Source organism: Neofelis nebulosa, chromosome 3, assembly GCF_028018385.1.
Source record: "Neofelis nebulosa isolate mNeoNeb1 chromosome 3, mNeoNeb1.pri, whole genome shotgun sequence".
NCBI classification, from domain to species: domain Eukaryota; kingdom Metazoa; phylum Chordata; class Mammalia; order Carnivora; family Felidae; genus Neofelis; species Neofelis nebulosa.
In genome coordinates, this window is record NC_080784.1 from 66607711 (window position 1) to 66629028 (window position 21318).

Below are 21318 nucleotides of genomic sequence, written 5' to 3' on the forward strand. Positions count from 1 at the left end.
TGTCTGAGCAGTTGAGTTCAGGGTTTTCTTGCGCCACCATATTGAACCCCTCTCTGCTATAATTTTTTAGAACCTATCTTTATAAAAGTTTTAAACACATGTTATTATTAAGATCGTGTGTTATATATAATACAGGTTGCAAAAAATAGACCAATTTTGACTCGGAAAATTTTTCCTATTTGTTACTTTATTATGTATAAGAGCCCACTGGCTGAAGGAGCAATGTGCACCTCTCATGGTAATTCTGTGTGTTAGTGTTGTTTTTAGACCACGTACAACAGGCACGGTTCTTTTTTTATGTACCTATGCACGTAAGCCAGTTTGAACTTTTCATTTACATAATTAACCTTTACTATTGGTTAGGCACAGAAACATTTGTTGTTTCTAAAGAGTCCTTGCCTGAACTGCCTATTTGAGAAAAAGAGCAAATCCATTTTCGTGTATGCGTACTGGTAAGAATCATACCACTATTGCTCCTTGAGAATTTAATTCCCTTCATATGGAAGATGTAGCAAATGTAAATGATTCCATCATTCTGCATTGAGGGGAATGCAAGATCACAAAAGGCAATATGTGAGACATAAAAAAATCACCTATGTAATGAGTTGTCATATTATTGCACCAAAAAATAAAGTTAAAGGTGTTCATGTGTTTTCCAAATAATGAAAATGAAGTATACTGTGTTCATATGTAAGTTGTATATCTCAAGCGTTTGGGTAATAACCAGCAGAAACTTCAAAAAAAGAGATAGTTTTAGGACAAATTTCCCATATATGTGTATATGTATGTTATATATGTATATATATATGTATATATGTATATATATGTATACACACATATGTACACATACATATGTGTGTATACATACATATGTACAAATACATATATATATGTACACACACATATATATCTACCTGTTTTTAAAGTTTATTTATTTATTTTGCGAGAGGGAGAGAGGTAGGGAGGGACAGAGAGAGAGGGAGAGAGAGACAATCCAAATGGGCTCTATACTGTCAATGCAGAGCCTGAGACAGGCCTCAAACTCATGAACCATGAGGTAATGACCTGAGTCAAAATCCAGAGTCAGACACTTAACTGACTGAGCCACCCAGGCTCCCCTATCATATCTGTCTTATTAACTACATTATTTAGGTTTTCTATATAATTGCATACATTTTGTTCATTTCACACTTCAAGGACTGAGAAATTTGAACTAATTCTCCTGTCTAGAGTATCTCTTCTTAGTATTCATTACAGTTTCATGAACTGCAGCCCTTACATCCTCATCAGAAGCTGTTTCTGTCAGTATTGTTAGCTGACCTTCTGGTTTGTATAACATTTTGAAACAAATACACATGATCTAATGTTATAATTATGACTTCAGTTTTCTTTTCACTGCTAAGTACCTACGTTATGGTTGCTTATCATTTAAAAAACTGCTTATGGATATCTTTGCCACAGGTGTATCTCACAGCACTATGTGGGCTTTTGTGTGATTTGATAATAGTATTTTTAGTAGATGAATTATGTTCATTTACATTTATAGTAATGGCAGGAATTTTGGTCTTAGTTCTGAAATATTATTTTGTTATGTTATCTATGATTATAGTCCTTTATTTATCTCTTGATATTACAGGTTCTTCTCCAGGTACTTCTTAGTACAGTTTAAACATGTATCTTTCTCCCTCCACGTTCAAGTTCCATTTCACTGCTCATTTGCTTGCTCTGCTTTCTCTTGATTGTAGTGACACCTAATGTCAGAATCAGAGAGTATCTTTAGCTCAAACCCTCCCATGCTTCTCAACTGACTGGGATCTTCAGGTTATAACCTCACTTTCTCAGAAGACAGAATTCTTTAGAATAACTTGTTGGGCCATGAAACACATGACCTAAATGGAGTTAAATTTGTTTAAAATAAAAATGGAATTAGAACTTGAAGCTATCTGAATCATACATTTTCAAAACTGTTTCTTGAGAGATGTCTCCCATTTACAAAATTGTATATTTTTGAAAATATCTGATACATTACATCAGTGTATCCTATTGTTAAAGAATTTTCTTACTCAGTTTCTGAGTTAGTTGGCTCATTTGTATAATAGTTATAGTAATAAATAAGGGAACATATTTTTTTGGGAATTCATCAAACATCTTTTTTTTTAATATTCATTTATTTATGTCTTCCAGAAAAGAGGTCAACTTGACATTGTACTTGCTATCTTATCTCCAGTAACTGGGAGAGAGCCTGGTGCAGAGCTGGACCCAGATGTGTAGGAAGGTACTCTTTACTTTCTGTCACTTTTCATGTTCTCTCTCATTTAATCTGCACAAGAACTCTATAAGATGAACATGATCATTTGTTCTATTTACATTAGTAACTAACTAGTCTGTTATAGCTTTTTTTTTTTTTTTTAAAGTCTTACTATTGGATCTCCCTTTGTGTTTTCGTTTGTTTTGAGTATGTGGATCTAAGATTTAGAACTGGATTCTAAACTGCACATTTTCCTAGTATTTCTATTTATTCTTTTATTTCAATAGTCTATCTTTGGATTGTTATCTGTTGTCTTTAGATAACACTTACTTCTAATAAGAACAGTGATTAAAGTTAGCATTTATCACCCACCTTTCTGTTAATTCAGAAATTAATTCTGAATTTATAGTTCTGTTAATTAATTCAGTTAATTCTCTGATTTTAGACAACAAATACAGTAGTCCCCACTTATCTGTGGTTTCCCTTTCCATGGTGGCAGTTAACTCGGGATCAACTGCATTCAGGAAGCAGAAGATCCTCCTCCTGATCTGTGGTCAGAAGGTCAATAGTAGTCTCGGGCTATATCACATTGCCTATGTCATTCACCTCACTTCATATCACAAGTAGAATGGTGGGTACAGTATAATAAGATATTTTGAGAGAGACCAGATTCACTTAACTTTTATTACAGTATATTATTTTAATTGTTCTTATTATTAGTTATTATTGTTAATGTCTTATTGAGCCTAATTTACAAATTGAACTTTATCTTAGGTATGTATGTGTGTATAAGAAGAAACAGTATGTGTAAGAGTGTGTACTACCTCTGGCTTCGGGCATCCATTGAAGGTCTTGGAACACAGCTCTCACAGATATGTGGGGATTACCATAATATTTCCTTTTGTTCTTTTTATCTTTTTGTAATTATGTTTACACTTGTAATGCCTTATTTAACATTTTAAATCATATCCATTAAATTCCAAATACTACAAACAAGACAATCAACTGATTTCCTCTACCTATCAATTTTAGTTAAATGTACACTTCCTATACATTAAAGCAACGTAATATTTATATTCTCTTTTGTCACTCTAATTCTCCCATTTAAAAAATTCCTAATTTGACAATAAATACATTAAAAATTGATTACTATTTTTTCCCCTTAAATTTCCTCTTTTATCTGTTGGCTGTTCACAACTCTTTCTTTAAGAGTTTTCCCCAGAGGGGTTCATGGGAATAATAACTGGGTTTTTGGCCATATATAAGAACTGGTCTCTTTATTCATACACTTTGTTCATATGTTGTTGGAAAATCTTTCAGTTGTTGCATCACCGCAATATTTGTGTTGAATATTGCTGAGAGGTAGCTGAAACCAGTGAAGACTGTTCTTGAATGCCAACATGCTTCTTTATTTTTAAGATATGATAACTTTGTAGAATAAATCTGTCTTTACTTTTCTAGATCATTTTTCTTTGGGATAATAACTACAGAAGCAAAAGAAACCAAAAGAGACCAGTTGATTCAGTTTTGTACAAATACATTTGAAAACCTAGATGACATTGATATAAGCCAGAGAGTTTACCCAAATTGACTTCCACAGAGAAGGAAAACTTCTAGATTCATTTTTATGTATTTAGACTCAGGTCATCTTTTTATGTATTTAGACTCAAGTCATCTTTTTTTTTTAAACGTTTTATTTATTTTTGAGACAGAGAGAGACAGAGCATGAGCAGGGGAGGGGCAGAGAGAGAGGGAGACACAGAATCCGTAGCAGGTCCAGGCTCTGAGCTGTCAGCATAGAGGCTGATGCAGTGCTTGAACCCACGAACGATGAGATTATGACCTGAGTCGGATGCTTAACCAACTGAGCCACCCAGGAACCCCTAGATTCAGGTCATCTTGAAGAAGACCTTGCCCTGTGGATTCACATGACAGGTGTGTGGCACAGATAAGTGGGGATTGATTCAAGCCACTGACTTGAGAAAAATGCAAGTGAACAGGCAGCCGGGAGGGTATGGTTCAACAGAGAAAGCCTCCATGAAAGGACCCCTGAGAATGGAAGCAGAGTCCATATTTGAATATAAGACATGCTCATGGCCTCAGTGCCAGGCTTCAACAGTCAAGGGAGAACTTTGCTCTCCTCTATTGTCTCCACGTTCCTTCCTTTCCATCTTCTCCCCCAACTTCAGCCCAAGATAAGCCAACAGAAACATGAATGTGGGAATGGAGTAGGCCAGTAAGATGGGAAATTATTAAAGAATCCAACCAATCTAAGAGTCTTTACCTCTTGGCAGATTTCAGAGCCACAATAAGGTTAGAACTAGGGAGGGGAGAAAGCTTCAAATTGAATTAGAAATTGAAGAGTTGACATTAGCTCGATGGAACTTTTTAATATGTGATACTGAGCTCAGTTTTTAATACCATAAATTTCCTGGAAGGATTATGGAATCTGTCAAGATTTCCCTTAGAGCTAGGAACAATGATCGTTTTTTGTTTTTGTTTATTTAATGAATGCAAACTAAAGCTTTGTATAAAACATGTTATCTTTCTCAGGTGTGTCTATGAAAGGAAAGGCTGAGCTTTACTTTATCTATGTAATTAAGCTCCATATCACAAAGCCAAATGCTGTAGATCTGAGGGGGAAATAAATTGCCTATAACCAGAAGGTAGTAGTTCTTTAGCAGCAGTACTAAAAATCAGCAAAATCAATCTTATTAGGACATGTGATATCTCCATAATAGCTCCAAGCAAGAATTATGATCTAATTAGAGATTTTCTTATAAATGTTTTAATAAATAAATGTCAATTTTTGGATTCATGTTTGTGCTGGGCAGTGTGAGGGTGCAGCAAAACATATTTAAATGTTCTGGGTCCTGCTCTTACACCCCAGGGTTCATTTCCAGGATCCAAATATCTGAATGATGGTGTTTCTTCAGCTTGGCATAGTTTAGGAAACTTCTGACATGATTCTGCACACCTTAGGTGCCAAGCATGAGTACATTTTCTATAACAGACTTGCACATCTTTTGAATAACAAGGCCAGCTGATTAAATTAGGCAGAGACAAGGATAAAGTTCTAGAGGGTGATATTCCCTCTTCCCTGGTGATAAGGTGTAGAAAAAAGAGAAGACCTGAAGCTCTTTTGTTTATAAATAACAATCAACCTTATTTAAAAAAAAAAAATAGGTGGGACTGACCCCTCCCCTTAGGGCAGTTACCCTATTGCAAATTTACTTTCCCTTCTAGGCTGACTTTGTCTTTATCTGATTTCACATGTGTGGACATTTTATGAAAAACAAAACAAAAACCAATATAACTTATAATAGTGCTGCAGCAGCTCCTGAACAGACCAGAATCTCGCTGATGCATCAGAAGCAGTTTTGGTGAGAGACTAGGGCTTCCCTTGTATGGACATCTAAGAACTTAAGAACACTTGATTTATTGACGTGAGATCTCACAAATGTCACCTCAAATCAAAGGACTTACTGGCAGAGGTGTACCATTGTGTGGATGCCCACAGGATCCAAAGATTCCAGCATATCCCACATCATTTAGAAGCAGCTGACCTGAAGAATTGTAGGAGGTGATTTACACATGAAAGATAGCTATGAAAGCAGGGTGATAACATTGATAGATATGGTTTGTTTTGGAAACCAATGTCTTCTAGAATTTTACTTTCCTGTTTCCTTTGTTCTGCAATTGTATTTAATGTCATTTAAAATTTCTAATCTCAGAAATTCTCTGAGATTTTATTCTCTCTACTGGCAGTTTTTCTTACCATGTATTGTTCCCCCCCTAATATAACCTCTGAGATTAGTTCAGCCTTTTCTTTCTTAAATGTTTATCTTCTGGCCAGCTGTTAGGAATAAATTAGAATGCAGTCTGTTAGCGTGGCAAGAATAGAAAAGGTCTGAGGCATTTTGAAGAATAAATAGTAGGTCTTAAACTGTTGAGATATGGAGAACTAAAGTGTATAAATTAAGGATGAGTTTTAGTTTGCAACCTATAAAATCAAAATGACCAGAAACCAAAAAGATTAAAAGTACATATAGCTTTTAGAAACCAAAAGAATATGCCTTGAGTTTTTTTACAGCAACTTTGGAATTTTCATTTTGGAATATTCCTCTATCTGAAGAATTATTATGAAAGCTAAATTCTTGATAAAAAAAACAATTTGTTTTCATTCATCTTCAAAGTCACATTATTCAATAATGCCATAGAAACTAATTAATTTATATACAGACACTCCAGGCAAATAAGATTGGCAGTCTCTGAACTCTTTTCCCATCCTCCTAGGCAAGGGGGTGGGGGTTCTCTGTAACTGCTATGCCAATTAGAATTCAGTTGTCCTGTCTTGCCAAACATTGAGTGCTGATAACCCTGCTCCAGGTAGGGGTGCTATTACTAAAGATTTCATCATGAAAGTGAAATGTATCAGGAAAAAGAGAAGGGACAGAAGTCATCTGTGAGGACCTGCAGGCAATGCTAATTGCAAAACATACTAATGTATGCAAACTTCATTACAGATACTCCAGGCATCTGTTGTACTTCCAGGATAGCATAGAAACTCTTTAATAAACAAAGCTCTTGGAGAGAGTATAGACTTCTGATTATTCTAAAAGGCTGCATTTAACCATCAACAAAGATGACAGCCTTTTTCACAAAATTAAACAGGTTTCTGTCTCATGCTCTTCCTGCATCAGGAGGAAGGTGTCTGATGAATTAATTTTTCTTGCCATGGTTTCTTGGAGGAAGTGAGCACCATGGCATCGGATGACACTGGTTGAACACTCATCTGTTTCTTCTGTGGAAGGAGTGTTTGACTGGGAAGTCAAGATGAGTTCATATCCTGGCTTCAATATTTACCAGCCTGATGATTGTGGCCACATGCAGTTCTGTTCTCTGAATTTCAATGTCTTCATTTGTGAAATAGAGACTTTTATTGTCTGTACCATCTCTCTTATGGTTATAATGTGGGGAGAATCAAATAAAATTACATATGCAAGAGAGTTTTGCAAGTCACAATTGCTACATATGTATTAGATATTTCATTTTTGCTTGATAAACTTTCCAGTCCTCAGGTTTTAAATAGTAGATATGACTTGGGGTTAGAGGATGCAGGGGGTCAGATATTCAATTAAATGCAGTTATATTAACCATATTTTTATGTGAATAAAGGAGGAAAAAAATAGAATAATTCAATCTTGTTGCTATCCTTTTGAACAAAAGTGGGTTGTGGTTTGCTTCTAGCATGGGATATAATTTGGGAGCCGAACAGCCTAGTGAGTATGATGCAGTTTGAGTCTGAAGCGGGGGCACAGCATTGTTCTTGGGTGGTGTGTGGGAAGCTAGTTGGGTCATTTGGGTGGTTCATCCACCTGATTAGATGCAGACTTGATGTTAGGAAAGAGGGCCATGGTCTTTACTGGGAAGTCTTAAATGGAAGAGAAAAGGACTGAGTTGTTTTTTTAAAAATTTTTTTATGTTTATTTATTATTGAGAGACAGAGAGAGACAGAGCTTGAGCATGGGAGGGGCAGAGAGTGGGGGAACACAATCTGAAGGAGGCTCTAGGCTCTGAGCTGTCAGCACAGAGCCTGACACGGGGCTTGAACTCACAAACCGTGAGATCATGACCTGAGCCGAAGTTGGTCGCTTAACCAACTGAGCCACCCAGGTGCCCTAAGACTGAGATTTTTTATTTATTTATTTATTTTATTTATTTATTTATTTTTCAACGTTTTTTATTATTATTTATTTTTGGGACAGAGAGAGACAGAGCATGAACGGGGGAGGGGCAGAGAGAGAGGGAGACACAGAATCGGAAACAGGCTCCAGGCTCCGAGCCATCAGCCCAGAGCCTGACGCGGGGCTCGAACTCACGGACCGTGAGATCGTGACCTGGCTGAAGTCGGACGCTTAACCGACTGCGCCACCCAGGCGCCCCCTGAGATTTTTTAGAAAAAAATGGGACCAAGGTAAAGAATACAGTAAACAAATGTAAGCAAAAATATTGATGGAGCTGTAAACCAAGCATGAAATTTGGAGAAACTTGAGAACATTTAGTAAAGTGATTCAAGGAACTGGTAAAGTAAGTTTGATCAGACAACCTCAAGATGTCATAGAAGAGGACCACCTAAAGTGAGCTGTTCTGTTCTACTGGGTATTGGTATGTCTGAGTTTCTCAAAAACGGAGTCTGAATCAAAAGCTGTGTTCCAGTAGTTTATTTAGGAATGTGCTCCCAGACTGTAGTTTTGAGGAATAGGGAAGTAAACAGAGAGAGAAAAAAAATCATATAAAAATGTACAATTAAGTTGTTTATCCTAAAAGATGATTAGTGTTTGATTCAGTATGATCCTCCTTCTAAGAAGACTTGTGAAATGTATGTGTGGGCTGTCCTCCTGTAGGAAAAAAAGAAGACACTTTTATCCATTATCTCCTGTCTTTCATCAGTCAAGGGTCACCAAGGACTGCAACTCCCTCATATATCAAAGCAGAGAAGGTGCCCACATGGTTTGAGAAATCCTGAGGGCAGGAAGCAGCAACTACTGAAACAGACCCCAGTCTGGATATATCAAGTTGAATTTGTCTGAAGTAAATGGAAGCTTGTGTGGACTGGTCACCACAGGTATGGGACTGAGATGAGACAAAGTGACATTTCATGGTACAGAAGGGAAACTATCAGAATAAAGACACAACAATTAAAAAAATACATTAAAAATTTTATTTTAAGCATAAGCCAAGATGGAGCTATTACCACAAATTCTAATTAAAATGTAAATGTCACATATACACTCTTGCATTTTTATTAGATGAGTAGAGTTGTTATTTTCTGATTTTATGAAGAGTACAGAAATCACAAGGAGTGATAGGTCAGTTGAATGGATAAAAGATTCAAATCTAAACTAGTGGGAATTGAATCTTCTTCGATTTAATTTGAATCTGTATTTTGGGAGAAGAGAAGGAAAGCTCTCTTTCCGAAATATCAAATTAATAATTTCACATAGTGTGTTGTATTTTTTCCACCTGTTGGAGTATATATGCAGTTTTCTAAAAATAGAACTTTTTACTTTCTTTGGGCAATGTTCCTTATTTTGCATATCTTGAAGTCAGAATGGTAGGGATGAATTAACTCATGTGAATAAAATGATGATTAAACAATTATGAGTTTTAAATCACTTAGGAAAAACCATAAGATTCTAACATGACGCTGAATGCTTCATTTAGCAATCAAGATGAATACATTAGCGTTTTCTAAATTTTGCGTACTGCATATACACTCACTCGTATTAAAGGCTTCAAGGATCTTATCACTAAACTCCTCTTCTGTGAAATTGCTACTTCTGCTACTTGCCTTTCATATGTCACTATCAACCAATTTTCCTTCTTTTACTAAAGCTCAGCTTGTAATTCTCATCATAAAGGTGCCACGTGGTAATGATGTCTCGCTGTTGATTTCTTTGTTTGCACCATTTATTCTGCTCTCCTTTTCCAAAAATGTGTGTGTGTGTGTGTGTGTGTGCACAAATTTACTTATCTGTGTTCTAAACTCTAACTTCCTAAACCCACAAATACTATATTCTTACTGCATAAGCTTCTTCCAGTTCTTCTCTTATTGATTCCTTATCATTCACCAAGACATTTCTATTTTAAATAGGTCATGACATTTTTAGAAATTATAAGAGTATTTAATGTGAAAATGTTTATTATTAGAAATTCCACAGTTTTTGTTCAAGTTGTACCTTCCTCCATAAATTACTCTTTTAAGAGAGTAAAATGGTAATCTGTTTTTATGAAAGTGTTGGTTTACCTTATCCACAGGGGAGGTGAAAAGAAGTAAATAAAGCAGAGTATCAAGCTGTATTATTGTTACTAAAAATATGTAATTCCAACATTGAAAATATTAAGTAATGACACTGTGACCTCAGAAAGAATTATTTTCCTTCTAAATGAAGATGATATCCACTACTTGCCTTCTGTGCCTAACACAGAGGACGTTAATAATATTTATCATTTAGTAGGTGCTGTGATCATTGCATACATCATCTAACCCAACACAGCCCTGTAAGTAAGTACCTTAATGGTACAAATGAGAAAACTCAAGAGATTATTGGATTTATTCGGGGTTATGCCATTTAATTCTATCCCATTTAGAATGAAATCAAACTCCTTATGTGTCCTGATTGATTTTACCCTTACATATTTAACAAATGTGCTCTTTTTTGTCTACATGTGTCATATATTAGGAAAAAATATTGCAGAAATTATTATATAAATTTAACCCATAAATAAAAATCTAGCCATGAAGAAAGTTCCAGAGCCAGACGGCTTCATCCATAAATTCTATAAAACATTTAGAGAGAGGTAATATCAATTTTACCCAAGCACTTTCAGACATTAGATTAGTGAGGAAAAACTTGGAAATCCAGTGATTTCACTCCTAATTACCTATTCCATGGTAATGTATTCATATAAACACCAAAAAGCATAAAAAGAACATTCCCAAGAGCCTAAAACTGAAAGGAAAATTCAAGATCTCATTAAAAATAGAATAGATAATAGAATAATGGAATAGATAAATTATAGTACATTCTTATGGTAAAATACAGTAATGAGAATAAAACAAACTGCAACTACATGCATTACCATCTACTAACGAGACAAAAATAATGTTGAGTGGTAAATGCGAGCCAAACATCGTTTGACTCCATATATGCAAAGTTCAAAAATAGGCAAAAATGATACACACACACAGACACACACAGACACACACACACACACACACACACACACACACACACACACATATCCATTTTTAAAAAACCTTGTATTGGGGCGCCTGGGTGGCTCAGTGGGTTGAGCGTCTGACTTCAGCTCAGGTCATGATCTCGTGGTCCGTGAGTTCGAGCCCCGCATCGGGCTCTGTGCTGACAGCTCAGAGCCTGGAGCCTGTCTCAGATTCTGTGTCTCCCTCTCTATCTGACCTTCCCCCATTCATGCTCTGTCTCTCTCTGTCTCAAAAATGAATGAACATTTAAAAAAATAAAAAAAAAAACCCCTTGTATTAAAAGCATACACCATTCCAAGATTGAATAGCTAAACATTTTCCAAAACTGATAAAAACAAAATCAAGCTACATATTCGAGTGGTGCTATGAACCCGTATAGGATCAATAAAATATATTTTCTATATCCTGCCACAAAGCTTCTAAAACCCTTGTAATATTCTAAGTGATAAGAGCCCTAAGAGCATCTTGTTCTAATATTTGGGCTTTGACCCTGGTTCCTGACACAGAGCTCCTAAATCCCTTGAAATTTCCTGGGTGACAGGAATGTATTTTGTTTTCATGAGGCAACTCTTGATCCCAGAAGGCTCCAGGATGCCTTCTGCATAGGGGCTGGTCACCAGAAACACCAAGGTATGAATAGAAGCTTCGAAGTTTCCGCCCCACCCCCATTCTCCAAGAAGAATAAAAGGCTAGAATTAGAGTTAATGATTTACCATGCCGATGTGACGAAGCCTCCATAAAAATCCCAATAGTATGGGGATTTAGAAATCTTCCAGGTCAGTGAACATATTCCCGTAGTGGGAGGGTGGCACACCCTAATTCCATGGGGACAAAACCTCCTGAATTCAAGTTCTTTCCAGACCTTGCCCTATGTATCTCTTTATCTGACTAGTCATCTGTATCCTTTATCATATCCTTTATTACACAATAAACTGGTAAATATAAGTGTTCCACTGAGTTCTATGAGCTATTCTAGCAAATAAATCCAAGAGGAGGGGCATGGGAACCAAAGTTAGATAGAAGTTGTGGACAACCTAGGGACCTGCTACCTGCAGTTGGCAACTGCAGCGTGAGGCAGTTACAGGCAGACTGAATCTCTAACCTGTCATGTCTGTACAAAATCCAGTTAGTGTGAGAATTGAATTGAGTTGTAGGACACCCAGCAAGTGTCACAGAGATTTGCTTGGTGTGGGGAAAAGCTCCACATGTCTGGTGTCAGAGTGTTGTGAGTGTAGTAGTGTGAGGGTGAAGGAGAAACAGGAAGAATGTGTCTTTCCTACTCATCACAATAAAAATTAAAGCTATTTTCTTATTACATTAGAGTTGATGAAGATTTCTTGAAATGTTTACATTCTTCACTACTTTGAAATTTTGGGATGTCTTTAATGTAGTATCAAGAAGCTCATATAAACATTAAAACTATAAACTATGGTTTCACTATAAACATTAAAAATATTTTACATTTTTGTATTTAATATATTTTTTATACTCTATGTACTTTATTTAATACATTTTAAAATATTACTATGAAATGAGTTCTGTAGACTTCACCGGGCATTCACAGGGTATATCACTTAAAGGTCAGTCAGGGTAAAAACCACCCAATGATTTGAACAGGGAAAGTTTAATGTAGATAAATAATTATGAACACTAATTAAAAGATTAGAGCAGTGAAGGATTGGCTAGTAGGGAGTAAATAAAATTCTAAACAAAAATAGTAATCATCAACTACTAATTCTAGGGCTGAGAAAGTGTCCCAAAGAAGTAAATCTCGGCAACCCTCCTGCCCTTCATCCCCAGCCCAGTGTTGATATTATTGGAAAGTACATAGTTGATGCTCACAGGAAGATGAAATTCTCAGAAACTACAAAGTTATACAAGGGCACTCTGGGGGAGGCTGTCTATTGGAAGATGATGTGTAGGCTACTGACATTCCACTGTGAAGTCACTGGAGGGGTACTAGGTGGAGCCATTCATGAGCAATATCAAGCCAGTAGTACTCTGCCCAAAATTGTCCAAGGGGGTGATGGGAAAGTGTTCACGGGAAGTGCTGAGCCAGTGATACTCAGGTGAGTGCCAAGGAATACATTCATGAAGGGTGATGGTCACTGGGCATGCAGGTGCTGGCCACTACAGAAGCTGCGTATGCTATAGGATCTAGAAAAGCTGCATGTGCTCCTGCAGGAAACTGACTAGAGGAGCCCCCAGTCCAGGACAAGAAACCTCTTGCTTCTGTGTTTTCTCCAGTAGTCTCTGCTGACAAATCTTAATATTTTGCCACCTAGTAAAAGAGAAATATTTACAGTGTGTAGCTCTATTATTACAGAGCATGAATTGAAGATTGGATTTGAAGCTGAGAGGCGGTAACTGTTAACTGGCCCAAAGGGACTTATGAACCCCCAAAGGTTAAATATCCTAGTACAGGCATGGAAATAGGTTTATTATTTTTCCTGATTATTTGAAAATCTTTGTTAAATTCAGGTCAGGAATGTTTTTTCCTTTGTATCTTTGTTTATTGTTTCTGCTTAATTATCACTTGTCTTTTTCACCACAAAATATACACTGGTTAAAAATTATTCTGATTCCTCACCATTTTTGATCAGATGTATTAGGGTATAGGGGCACCTGGGTGGCTCAGTTAGTTAAGTGTCCACCTCTTGGTTTAGGCTCAGGTCACAATCTCATGGTTCCATGAGTCCGAGCCCTACATTGGGCTCCACACTGATGGTACAGAGCCTGCTTGGAATTCTCTCTCCTTTCTCTCTGCACCTCACCCCCCTCTCAAAACAAATAAACTTAAAAAAAAGATAGATTAGAGTATAATTTACATACAATAAAAATAATAGCCAAATTTAAGTGTATAGTTTGATAGTTTTTGCTTTTTAATTGACTTTAATCATTTACACACATATAATTCACCAATTACAAGTATACGATTTAATGATTTTGTTGAATGGGTGAAGTTGGGTAGCTAATAGCACAATCAAGGTGCAGAATATTTTTATCCACCAAAAAATGAGCTCATTTGTAGTCATTTCTTTGCCTCTACCTCCAACTATCAGTGACCTGTATTTTGCCACCATAGTTTTGCCTTTTCTAGAATTTTAAATAAATACAATCATAGAGTATGTACTTTTTAATATTCACTAACTTTCATTTAACATAATGCACTGAGATTTATTTATGTTGTTGCGTGTATCAGGAGTGTGTCCTTTTAAAATTTTGAATAGTATTCCACTGTGTGGATATAACACATCTTGTTTTTCTATTCATTTGTTAACTGACTTTTGGGTTGTTTCTAATTTGGGGTTGTTATGAACAAAGTTGCTGAAAATCTGACTGAAGCTTTATATTTCATTGCAGTCAGATAAATACCTAGGAATGGGTTTGCACAATCATATAGTAAGTATATATTTCACATTCTTAACAAATGTAAAAAAAGGCTCTGCCATTTTACATTCTCACATCAATGTATGTGAGTTTCAGTTGCTCTACACATAGTATTTCAAGTCATTTTAATTTTACCTACCTTAATAGGTATGTAGTGATACCTTACTAGATTTCAGTTTGCCTTCATCTGATGTCTAATGATATTTAGTATCTTTTCATAGTGTGTATTTGCCATTCTTTGGCAAAATGACTATTTAAATATTTTGCTCATTTTGTTATGGGTTATTTGTCTCACTGAGTTGTTAAACTTAAGTGTACATTCTGAGTAACAATCTTGTCTTATCATATATCTCTTACATAAATATTTTGCCTCTATATGTATATTCCCTTCTAATTCTCTTTTTAAAATTTTTTAAAAAATGTTTGTTTATTTACTTTTGAGAGAGAGAGAGAGAGAGAGAGAGAGAGAGAGAGGGAGAGAATCCAAACAGGCTCTAGGCTCCGACGTGTCAGCACAGAGCCTGATGGGGGCTTGAACTCAGGAACTGTGAGATCATGACCTGAGCTAAAGTTGGACGCTTAACCGAGTCACCCAGGTGCCCTGCCTTCTAATTTTCTTAACTGTGTCTTTTGAAGAGTATATATTTAAAAATTTAGTTGTTTCCAATTTAACAATTTTCTATGTGCTTTTTTGTATCCTAAGAAATATTTGCCTAAACCAAGATCTCAAAATTTTCTTCTATTAACTTTCTTCTAGAAACAAAAAAAAATTTTTTAGCTCTTTCATTTAGCTATTCTTTACAAGTTGTGATATAATCATTTTCATTGTCAGGAAGTTCAAATTATTTTCTAATTTCCATTGTGATTTATCACTTGTGGATTACTTTAAAGTATTTTCATTAATTTCCAAATATTATATAATTTATTTATTTACTTATTAAATGAAAATTATGCATTTTAATGTCATTTTCTTTTTTCTTTATTTTTTATTATTTTATATTTTTTAAAATTTACATCCAAATTAGTTAGCATATAGTGCAACAATGATTTCAGGAGTAGATTCCTTAGTGCCCCTTATCCATTTAGCCCATCCCTCCTCCCACAACACTTCCAGTAACCCTCTGCTTGTTCTCCATATTTATGAGTCTCTTCAGTTTTGTCCCCCTCCCTGTTTTTACATTATTTTTACTTCCCTTCCCTTATGTTCATCTGTTTTGTCTCTTAAAGTCCTCGTATGAGTGAAGTCATATGATATTTGTCCTTCTCTGACTAATTTGACTTAGCACAATACCCTCCAGTTCCATCCATGTAGTTGCAAATGGCAAGATTTCATTCTTTTTGAATGCTGAGTAATACTCCGTTGTGTGTGTGTGTGTGTGTGTGTGTGTGTGTGTGTGTGTATAATTTCTTCTTTATCCATTCATACATTGATGGACATTTGGGCTCTTTCCATACTTTGGCTATTGTTGATAGTGCTGCTATAAACATGGGGGTGCATATGTCCCTTTGAAACAGCACACCTGTATCCCGTGGATAAATGCCTAGTAGTGCAATTGCTGGGTTGTAAGGTAGTCTATTTTTAGTTTTGTGAGGAACCTCCATACTGTTTTCCAGAGTGGCTGCACCAGCTTGCATTGCCACAGACAATGCAAAAGAGATCCTCTTTCTCCGCATTCTCGCCAACATCTGTTGTTGCCTGAGTTGTTAATGTTAGCCATTCTGATAGGTGTAAGGTGGTATCTCATGGTGGTTTTGATTTTGTATTTGTATTTGATTTTGTATTTTGATTTGTTTTTGATTCATGTGTTGGTGGGCCATCTGGATGTCTTCTTTGGAGAAATGTCTATTCATGTCTTATGCCCATTTCTTCACTGAATTAGTTGTTTTTTGGGTGTTGAGTTTGATCAGTTCTTTATACGTTTTGGATACTAACCCTTTATCTGATATGTCGTTTGCAAATATCTTCTGCCATTTGTCGGTTGCCTTTTAATTTTGCTGATTGTTTCCTTCGCTGTGCAGAAGCTTTTTATTTTGAAGAAGTCCCAGTAGTTCATTTTTGCTTTTGTTTCCCTTGCCTCCAGAGACGTGTTGAGTATGAAGTTGCTGTGGCCAAGATCAAAGAGGTTTTTGCCTGCTTTCTCCTCGAGGATTTTGATGGTTTCCTGTTTTATATTGAGGTCTTTCATGCATTTTGAGGTTTTTTTGTGTATGGTGTATGAAAGTGGTCCAGGTTCATACTTCTGCATGTCATTGTCCAGATTTCCCAGCACCACTTGCTGAAGAGACTGTCTTTATTCCACTGGATATTCTCTCCTGCTTTATCAAAGATTAGTTGGACATATGTTTGTGGGTCCATTTCTGGGTTCTCTATTCTGTTCCATTGATCTGAGTGTCTGTTCTTGTGCCAGTACCATACTGTCTTGATGATTACAGCTCTGTAGTACAGCTTGAAGTCTGGGATTGTGATGCCTCCTGCTTTGGTTTTCTTTTTCAAGATTGCTTTGGCTATTCGGGGTCTTTTCTGGTTCCATACAAATTGTAGGATTGTTTGTTCTAGCTCTGTGAAGAATGCTGGTGTTATTCTGATACAGATTTCATTGAATATATAGATTTTTTGGGTAGTATTGACATTTTAACAATATTTGTTCTTCCTATCCAGGAGCATGGAATCTTTTTCCATTCTTTTATGTCTTCTTCAATTTCTTTCAGAAGCTTTCTATAGTTTTTAGTGTATATATTTTTCACCTCTTTGGTTAGATTTATACCTAGGTACTTTATGGTTTATGGTGAAATTGTAAATGGGATCGGTTTCTTGATTTCTCTTTCTGTTACTTCATTGTTGGTGCATAGGAATGCAACTGATTTCTGTGCATTGATTTTATATCCTGCAACTTTGTTGAATTCATGAATCAGTTCTAGCAGTTTTTTGGTGGAATCTTTTGGGTTTTCCATATACAGTATCTTGTCATCTGCAAAGAGTGAAAGTTTGACCTCCTCCTGGCCTATTTGGATGCCTTTTATTTCTTTGTGTTGTCTGATTGCAGAAGCTAAGACTTCCAATATTATGTTGAAGAACAGTGGTGAGAGTGGACATCCCTGTCTTGTTCCCGACCTTAGGGGGAAAGCTCTCAGTTTTTCCCCACTGAGGATGATATTAGCGTTTTGTGATGATTTTAGGATGGTTAGCTTTTATGATCTCGAGATATGCTCCTTCTATCCCTACTTTCTTGAGGGTTTTTATCAAGAAAGGATGCTGTATTTTGTCAAATGCTTTCTCTACACCTATTGAGAGGATCATATGGTTCTTGTCCTTTTTTTTATTGATGTGATGAATCACATTAATTGTTTTGTGGATATTGAACCAGCCCTGCATCCCAGGTATAAATCCCACTTGGTCGTGGTGAATAATTTTTCTAAGGTATTGTTGGAGCTGGTTGGTTAATATCTTGTTGAGGATTTTTGCATCCATGTTCATCACGGAAATCGGTCAAAATTCCCCTCCTTTTTAGTGGGGTCTCTGCCTGGTTTGGAATCAAGGTAATGCTGGCTTCATAGAAAGAGTTTGGAAGTTTTCCTTCCATTTCTATTTTTTGGAACAGCTTCAAGAAATTAAGTGTTCTCTCTTCCTTAAATGTTTGGTAGAATTCCCCTGGAAAGCCATCTAGCCCTGGACTCTTTTTTTTTTTTGGCAGATTTTTGATTACTAATTTGATTTCCTTACTGGTTATGGGTCTGTTCAAATTTTCTATTTCTTCCTGTTTCAGTTTTGGTAGTGTATATGTTTCTAGGAGTTTGTCCATTTCTTCCAGATTGCCCAGTTTATTGGCATAGAATTGCTCATACTATTCACTTATTATTGTTTTTATTTCTGCTGTTTTGGTTGTGATCTCTCCTCTTTCATTCTGGATTTTATTTATTTGGGTCCTTTCCTTTTTCTTTTTGACCAAACTGGCTAGTGGTTTATCAATTTTGTTATTTCTTTCAAAGAACCAATTTCTGGTTTCATTGATCTGTTCTACTGGTTTTTTTTGGTTTTGATAGCATTAATTTCTGCTCTAATCTTTGTTATTTCCTGTCTTCTACTGTTTTTGGGTTTTATTTGCTGTTCTTTTTCCAGTTCCTTAAGGCATAAGGTTAGGTTGTGTATCTGAGATCTGTCTTCCTTCTTTAGGAAGGCCTGGATTGTTATATACTTTCCTCTTATGACTGCCTTTGCTGAGTCCCAGAGGTTTTGGATTGTGGTGTTATCATTTTAAGTGACTCCCATATACTTTTTAATTTTCTCTTTAACTGCTTGGTTAGCCCATTCACTCTTTAGTAGGATGTTCTTCAGTCTCCAAGTATTTGTTACCTTTCCAAATTTTTTTCTTGTGGTTGATTTCGAGTTTCATAGTGTTGTGGTCTGAAAATATGCATGGTATGATCTCAGCCTTTTTGTACTTGCTTAGCGCTGATTTGTGTCCCAGTATATGGTCTATTCTGGAGAACGTTCCATGTGCACTGGAGAAGAATGTATATTCTGCTGCTTTAGGATGAAATGTTCTGATTGTATCTGTGAAGTCCATCTGGTCCAGTGTGTCATTCAAAGCCATTGTTTCCTTGTTGATTTTGTGATTAGATGATCTGTCCATTGTTGTGAGTGGGGTGTTGAAGTCTCCTACTATTATGGTATTACTATTGATGAGTTTCTTTATGTTTGTGATTAATTATTTTGTATATTTGGGTGCTCTCACATTTGGCACTTAAATCTTTACAATTGGGGGCGCCTGGGTGGCGCAGTCGGTTAAGCGTCCGACTTCAGCCAGGTCACGATCTCGCGGTCCGTGAGTTCGAGCCCCGCGTCAGGCTCTGGGCTGATGGCTCGGAGCCTGGAGCCTGTTTCCGATTCTGTGTCTCCCTCTCTCTCTGCCCCTCCCCCGTTCATGCTCTGTCCCAAAAATAAAAAATAAATAAAAAAAAAACGTTGAAAAAAAAAAAATCTTTACAATTGTTAGGTCTTCTTGGTGGATCGACCCCTTGATTATGTTATAATGCCCTTCTGCATCTCTTGATACAGTCTTTATTTTCAAGTCTAGATTGTGTGATATAAGGATGGCTACTCTGGCTTTCTTTTGTTGACCATTAGTATGATAGATGGTTCTCCATCCCCTTATTTTCAATCTGAAGGTGTCTTTAGGTCTAAAGTGTGTCTCTTGTAAACAGCATGTAGATGGATCTTGTTTTCTTATCCATTCTGTTACCCTATGTCTTTTGATTGGAGCATTGAATTCAGAAGATATGAATTTATTGCCATTATGTTGCTTGTAGTGTTGGAGTTTCTGGTGGTGTTCTCTGGTGCTTTGTAATCTTTGCTGCTTTTGGTATGTATTTGTTTGTTTGTTTGTTTATTTATTTGTTTATTTATTTATTTATTTATTTATTTATTTATTTATTTATAGTTTCATCTTTTCTCCCTTCAGAGAGTCCCCCTTTGGTCCTTTCTAATCTTTGTTGCTCTTGGTATTTATTTATTTATGTATTTATGTATTTATGTGGTTTTTTTCCATCTTTTCTCCCCTGAGAGAGTCACCGTTAAAATTTCTTGCAGGGCTGGTTTAGTGGTCACAAACTCCTTTCATTTTTGTTTGTCCGGGAAAGTTTTGATCTCTCCTTCTATTTTGAATGACAGCCTTGCTGGATAAAGAATTCTTGGCTGCATATTTTTCTGATTCAGCACACTGAGTATATCCTGCCACTACTTTCTGGCTTGCCACGTTTCTGTGGATAGGTGTGCTGCAAACCTGATCTGTCTTCCCTTGTAGGTTAGGGACATTTTTTTTCCCTTACTGCTTTAATGATTCTCTCCTTGCCTGAGTATTTTGTGAATTTGATTATGATATGCCTTGTTGGTGGTCAGTTGATGGTCAGCACAGGGGGGTGCTCTGTTCTTCCTGGATTTTGATGTCTGTGTCTTTCCCCAGGTTAAGGAAAGTTTTCTGCTATGATTTGGTCACATAACCCTTCTACCCCTATTTCTCTCTCTTCCTCTTCTCGGAACCCTGTGATTCTGATGTCGTTCCTTTTTAATGAGTCACTGATTTCTCTAATTCTTAAATCGTGCTCTTTTGCCTTCATCTCCCTCTTTTTTTCTGCTTTTTATTCTCTATGTTTGTCCTCTGTATTGCTGATTCTCTGTTCTGCCTCATCCATCCTTCCCGCTGCTGCATCCATCCATTTGCATCTCAGTTATGGCATTTTAAATTCCATTCTGGCTATTTTTTACTACATTTATCCTGCACAAAAGGATTCTAACCTATTTTCAACTCCAGCTAGTATTCTTATTATCGTGATTCTAAATTCTGGTTCAGACATTTTGCTTGTATCTGTGTTGGTTAAATCCCTGACTGTCATTTTTGTGCTCTTTCTTTGGGGTGAATTCCTTCTTTTTGTCATTTTGAAGGGAGAAGAGGAATTAATGAGGTAGAAATTAAAATTAAAAAAATATTAAGATTAAAAAAATATTAAAATTAGAAAATTAAAAACACACACAAAAATCAAAAAAAATGATGCTATATCCTAAATATGATTTTGTCTGGGTGTTGAAATTGTTTTGACAGATTAGAGAAAAAGAAGGAGGGCGTAAGAAAAAAAAAAAGAAATCATTTGAGAAGTTGAAAAAATGAATACACTGAAGTAGACTAAAATGAGATGATGAAAGTAGAATATAATTTGAAAAAATGCACAGAAATGTAAATAATATATTTGAAAAAATGAAAGAAAAATATTTTTAATAAAGATTAAAAATAAAAATGAATTTTTTTGTTTTCTAGAAATATTCAAGAAAAAGAAAAGAAATGAAAAATTAAAAGAGAAAAAAGAGAAAAGAAAAAAAAGGAAGTCATTTGAAAATTTG